At 39.5% G+C, this 6,761-nt stretch overlaps 1 long non-coding RNA gene across 1 annotated transcript; it reads right to left on the bottom strand.

Moving 5' to 3' along the window:
- Positions 1 to 548: 548 nt before the first annotated feature.
- LOC140519318 (uncharacterized) lies at positions 549 to 6,393 on the bottom strand. The gene is made up of 2 exons (XR_011972177.1): positions 6,213 to 6,393; positions 549 to 973 (listed from the first exon to the last, which is right to left on the bottom strand). It is a non-coding gene; the product is annotated as an uncharacterized lncRNA (long non-coding RNA).
- Between the last annotated feature and the right edge of the window lie 368 nt (positions 6,394 to 6,761).

Here is a 6,761-nt window from a genome sequence, read left to right as displayed (position 1 = left end):
AAAGAGATGACTAGAATATAGGGATCATTGAAATGAAAACAAAGGCCAGGGCACACCATACAAGGGTGATGTAGATGTATTGTGGCCTTTTTAAAGTAGTTTTTATTTGTGTGATTCATGCTCTGGGAATAAAACTCAGCCTGCAAATCTCTGACTAAGCACAGCCCTACTTGCCAACCTTGTCTTCAGAAACTCTGACTTCTCTGCAGTGACCATTATGTGCTGACCCAGTGAGATACTTTGCATAGAACTAGCATTAACTAAGGTCACTTCAGCTTGTGCCCATTAGATACAACAGCAAATCTTTCATTAAAGGTATCAAGCAGTTCTTGTAACGGCTGGATCTTACCACTGAGCTCCCTATCTTTGCTCCCTGGGTGGGGGATTTCAGATCTTGATTGACTTTGCTTGGGGTTATTTAGATCCAAAGTTTCAAGTCTGGTAACTCTGATTTGTGTTTGTCATTTTCTTCAGAAATGTTTGATCCCCCTCACTCTTGTACTTTTGATACTGGACTCAATAAACACAATAAGCAAACAAACAAAACCAAAAATTCAATAAATCCCTTCAATTCTGAGTAATGTTAAAAAATCCAAAATCCATGCCTTCTGACCCATTAATTGATGCTAGTCCCAGTGCTGCCCTCTGAAAGAAAAAGGAAAACAAACACCAGAAAGGAGGATTTGCAGCCAAAACCTTAGTTGAGCTTCCTTCTCCAAGGTAGGAAAGAAATTGACTTCCCCAAGCTCTGTTGTTTGGAAATGGGCATGTATGGATAAGGCTAGTTCTATAAGGCATCTGTGGTGATATACTCCTCTCTGCAGCTTCAAGCCTTGACACTCCTGTCCAGCTGTCTTTGGAGAAAAAACCCTCAGTCAATAAGGAAGACTGGTAAGAAGTTGTTTTGTTTTGTTTTGTTTTGTTTTGTTTTTTCATTTCTTCCATGTCTTATCTTGGAGACTTGAACTGGATACTGGAAGAAGAAAAATGGAAAAGATTCATTACTTTATAGAAGTTGTCATCACACAGATGAGATCCACATTGGTGGCCTGTGTAAAAATAAAGAAGAAAATCCAGTTTTTCATCTATGTCAGACTCATTGGACCCTACCTAGGATTTAGAGTTGAAAGGCACCTAAGAGGTAATTTAGTCTTATAAGGGAGAAAAGTGAGGCCCAGAGTGATGAAGTGCCTCACCTACCCAAGATCATGCAGACAGCAGGCTGCAGTCAGGATTCATTCCAATCTTTTCACTTCAGATTCAGTGAGCATTCTCCCTGAATTACAAGACCTCCTACTCAAAAACATTTGTTCTGAGGACACAGGGATGTATGTGTAAGGAAATCTCTAAAAACTCCGCCCCCCCCAACCTAGTCAATTTCCTAAATATATTAACCTCTCTTTTCTATTTTATCATTATCTTCATTATAGAATATTTCCAGGTCCCCTTCAAAGCACAGCTTTTGCCTTCCTAAATTTCACCAACGTTTATGATAAGAAGTAGTGTGATCAATGAGAGACATTAGCTGCATTATTTTTTTCATCTCCACTACTAGAAAGAACCCTGTGACTAAAACTCATTTCTAATTATGAATAGAAAACACCTTACTTCCCTCCTCAGGTTTTTCCAATGCTCCCTTTTCTCAAACTCTTTTTAAAAATTTGTTTTCAGTTTTCTACAATCACTTCCATAAGTCTTAGATTTTCTCCCCCCCTTCCCCACTCTCACCCAGAGATGGCATGCAATCTTATATGGGGTTCTACACATACATTCTTATTAACACATTTTCACATTAGTCATGTTGCATAGAAGAATTAAAATGAATGGGAGAAACCATTAGGAAAAACCCAAACAAAACAAAACATAACACAAGAGAAAATATTCTGCTTCATTCTGTGTTGCAGTTCCATAGTTGTTTCTCTGGATGTGGATGGCATTTTGCCTCAAGAGACCTTTGAGAATTGTATTGCTGTGAAAGGCTAAGTCTACCAGAAAAATTCCTCACACACTGTGAGGTTGCTGTGTACAGTGTTCTCCTGGTTCTGCTTCTTTCACTCAGCATCAGTTCATATAAGTCCTTCCAGGCCTTTCTGAAGTCTTCTGGTTCATCATTTCTTATAGTCCAATAGTATTCCATTACATTCATATACCACAACTTGTTCAGCCATTCCCCAATTGATGGGCATCCCCTCAATTTCCAGTCCTTGGCCACCACAAAGAGAGCTGCTATAAACATTTTTGTACTTGTGGGACCCTTTCCCATTTTTGTGATCACTTGGGGATACAGTCCTAGTAGTGATATTGCTGGGTCAAAGGGTATGCACATTTTTGTAGCCCTTTGGGCACAGTTCCAAATTGCTCCCCAGAATGGTTGAATCAGCTCCCAGCTCCACCAACAATGAATTAGTATTCCAACTCTCCCACATCTTCTCCAACATTTATCATCTTCCTATTTTGTCATTTTAGCCAATCTGACAGGTGTGATATGGAAACTCAAACTCTTTTTCCCCCCTCTAGAATAGGATTCATTTCAATTCAATTCAACATTTATTAAGCACTATGTGACATGAGTTTACATTACACTGTGGAAAATATAATATACTCCTAAGTAAAGAAAAATAGTGTATATACAAAGATACACCAGAAACCGAGGATGATGGTGGGGTTAGGGCAAAGCTTCAAGTAAAAGAGACCCCTAATCTGTGCTTTGAAGGAAGCTAGAGACTATAAAAAAGAAGCTAGGTCAGAAAGACCTGAGTTCAAATCTGCCCTCAGACACTTACTAGCTGTGTGACCCTAGGCAAGTCACTTAACCCTGTTTGCCTCAGTTTCCTCATCTGTAAAGTGAGCTGGAGAAGGAAATGGCAAACCACTCTAGTATCTTTGCCAAGAAAATCTCCAAAGGGTCATCAAGGGTCAGACATAATTCAAATAACTGAACAACAAGAGAGAGTCTAAGAGTCAGAGAGGAGGACAGAAACATTCCAGGAATAAGGTAGAAGCAGGATAGGGACTAAAGCGTAAACAGATTATAAAAGGGCAAAGAGGTAGGAGATGGTCCATTACATCCAGGGTGTTGAGAATAGGTCATTTTGACAGATATGGATTTATTGATATTTAGACACATATGTGATATATATTATTTATTTTACTGATGTATGTATGTGTGTGTATGTATATGTATACATATACATATACATACACACACATACATACTGTTATATGTATATAAAAGGGAGTTGTATGAAAAAAATAAGAAAGGTGGATGGGATCCATATTATAGAGGGTTTTAAATGCCAGGTTAAGAATTTTATCCTGGAAGCAATAGGTAACCACTGCAGATTTCTTAATAGATGAGGAACATGCCACAGGACCATTATTCCTAGGTTATTCAAATTCTAGCCATCACTCAAGTTTTTGTTCAATTCCCACTTTCTTCAGCAAAGTTTCCCAGATTATTACAGGCCATGCTCATCCCTCCCAGCTCTGATTTCTTATAATATCCACGCCTATGCCAAGTGTTTCAGATTTTTCAAAAATATATTGCTATGTCTATTTGAAAAATAGCTTGCCTCCTGTGTATTATGATCTTTTCTCCATCATGAGAGAAAAGGAAGACAATGTAAAAAGATCTGGCTTGGAAGCCACAAGAACTGAGTTTGCATCTTGGGTCTAATGTCTATTTGCTGTGTGATTTTGGGACAAGTCATTTCTCTTTCTAAATCTCCAATTCCCTTTCTGAAAAATAAGCTCAAAAATACTTGCTGTTGTGAAGAGGTGAAGAACCTCCACCATGCCCAAAATATAGCAGTAACTGAAAAATGCTCATAAGGGAAACCAAATTCTTATGTTTTAAAGTTTCTAGAAGTGCTAATGGGTACTCTCAATATGGCTCAAAATTTGTGCATGTTTGTGGTGTGAGGGTCAGAGGTTGGTGGAGAAAATGTCAGTTTCTTTTTCTCCAGTTTTATTCTCTTGTCATCTATGTCCTTCTTCATAGAAGCATAGATGTACAAGTGTGGAGGCAACTTAGAGAGTTCCTGGTACAACCTCATTTTAGGGATGGAGACACTGAGGCTTAGACATGTTAAGCACCCTGTCTAAAGAAGGAAGGAAAAAGAACATTTATTAAGCACGTACTACATGCCCAACGCCGGGTGCTAAGTACTTTACAAATATTATCTCATTTAATCCCCATAAAAACCCTAGGAGGTCATTCCTATTATTCCTCCCAATATACAGTAGAGAAAACTGAAATAGGCAGAGGTTAAATGACATGCCTAGGGTCACACAACTAGTTGAGGTCGGTGGCTAGATTTGAACTCAAGTCTTCTTGATTCCTGACCCAGTGCTTAACAACAACACAGTTATAATCATAATGGCTAACATTTATGCAGTATTCACTATGTACCCAACACTGTGCTAAGCACTTTACAACAATGATCTGATTTGAGCTCTAGGAGGTAGGTATTATTGTAATCACCAATTTATAAATTAATAAGCTGAAGTAAATAGAGGTTAAATGACTTGCCCAGTGTCACACGGAGGCTATATTTGAACTCAGGTCTCCCTGACATCTAGCCCAGCGCTCTATTCACTGAGCCACCTCATGAAAAAGAGGTGGGATTAGAACCCAGGTCTTCTCAATCTAAATCTAGCACTCCTTCCACACTACATATCACTGCTACATCATCCTCTCACTGCACTCTCCTCTCTTCTACCCTTGGCCTCATTTTCCAGAATGGGCCAGCAGCTCCCTCAAATCTTCTCTTTTCTGTATTCCCATTCCAGAATTCACTCTTTCTATCAAAGGAGGAAGAGAGAGGGGAGTAATGTTAATGACCTAGTACAGAGCATGCCTGTTTTGCTTTACTCTGGCTTTTTTGGGGGGTGGGGTGACTAGTTTTTACAGCAGATACCATAATCTTTTGCTAAAAGAAACTACTAATTTTACTTGCCTCAAGTTAAATTCTAGTTAACTGGCCGGTGGAATTAAAAACATTCATATGTAGTGAGAGTTTAATGGGCTCACACCTCACTCACCATAAAGCCAGTGCTCCATTCCTGGGCTATATCCTTTAAAATGTTTCAGAGCAGTTTACTGATGTAACCAATTAGACTACATGAGAGGTAAGACTTCAGGCAGCCTTTCAGAATGGATCTCCTTTCTTTGGCCAACTTCAGACACAGTGACCAAGCTAAGACTTACAAGTTCACAAACATACATACACACACACGCACACACACACACACACACGCACACATGCCCACACATACATAAGTTTATCCTCAGGGTTGGTCCTATATTTTTTGCTAACTCCCAGATGTTGAGTTGTGGCCCCCACTGGCACTGAGAATAATATTACAAGAGGAGCATGCCATCCAGTACCTTCGTTCCCTGTTGGAGCACGGTCACTCACTGTTGAAGCTATAGATCTCTTGGCAGGGGGCAGAGGTGGCAAATAGTACCACAATTCTAACAACTTCTTTATAAATAAAAAGACTACAATATGGTTTTTATGTTTTCTCCCATTCTTCAAATCTATTTCTATTTTTAATTAAAGATGGAGATCTTAATCCTATTTTGATATGGTTTAGCTCTTGATTTAATTTAGATATGTTCATTTCAAATGCTGCTCAGGAAATGTGTAAGACTTTTGAACATTTCTATCAAAGAAAATCTTCTAAATATGGTATTGGAAGATCCTCTATGAACCTTCCCCCTACAAACTTTTTTTTTTCCAACTTTGGGTCATTGTCACCTGGATGGTGGAGAATGCTAGAAGAATGGGCAGCCTCCCTGCCACAAGTCTCCTCACTCCACGCTATACTTTACTCATATATCAAAGTAATTCCCTAAAACGTGGATCTGATTATGTCACTGCTCTTACCCCCTTCACTGACCTCATCAGTCAAAAAATTTTAGTGACTCCCTATTATCTGTGAGATCAAATATAAAATCCTCTTGACAAAGTCCTTCAAACATGAAGCCCCACTATTTCCTGTCTCAAATACTCTGTGATTCAATGATGTACCCCCTTTGCTATTCCTCAAACAAGCCATTCCCTCTCTTGAGTCCTGGCATCTTTTCTGACTGTCCTCCAGGCTCAAAATGCTCTCCCTCCTCATCTGTGCCTTAAGCTTTCCCTGACTCCCTTCAAGTCCCAACTAAAATTCCTCCTTTTAAAAGAAGCCTGTCCCAATTTCCTTGCCTTCTCTGTTGATTATCTCCAACTTATCCTTATGTATCATGTGGCAACAGTCATTTAAACAGAAAGATTGTTCTCATTAATTAATAGGCTCATATGATCTGGAAGCCTGAGTCACATGTGGTGGGAGGAGCTTGCTGAAGAGGTGGAACAGGAACGGTGGAACAGAACCTGGAGGAAGTGGTGTCAGGTCAGAGGGGAAAGAACACAGGCCAACTGACACACTGTGACAGTTGATAGTGAGAAGGCCCTGGCTGAGGGAGGGGAGGTTTGAGAATGGCTTTGCCCTCTGCTATGATCATGTTTATTAACTTCTTCCTCACCATGATGGATTTTGCTTTCTGGTTCTGGGATTTGGCTTTCTGGTGTCTAAATAAATGTTTTTTTTCTGTCTTCTATATGGAGAGATTTTTATATTTTGCGATTGAGAACTACGCTGGCATATTCATAGTTCCCACCAATGCTGTGAATATTGCCTTGGTGATACACGTCTGTGAATGGCTGTTTACAAGCTGACATTAGACCATGAGTCCCACTGAGAGCTGGGACTTT

This window comes from Notamacropus eugenii, chromosome 1 (genome assembly GCF_028372415.1).
Source record: "Notamacropus eugenii isolate mMacEug1 chromosome 1, mMacEug1.pri_v2, whole genome shotgun sequence".
Classification (NCBI taxonomy): domain Eukaryota; kingdom Metazoa; phylum Chordata; class Mammalia; order Diprotodontia; family Macropodidae; genus Notamacropus; species Notamacropus eugenii.
This window is presented reverse-complemented; position numbering and strand designations above follow the sequence as displayed.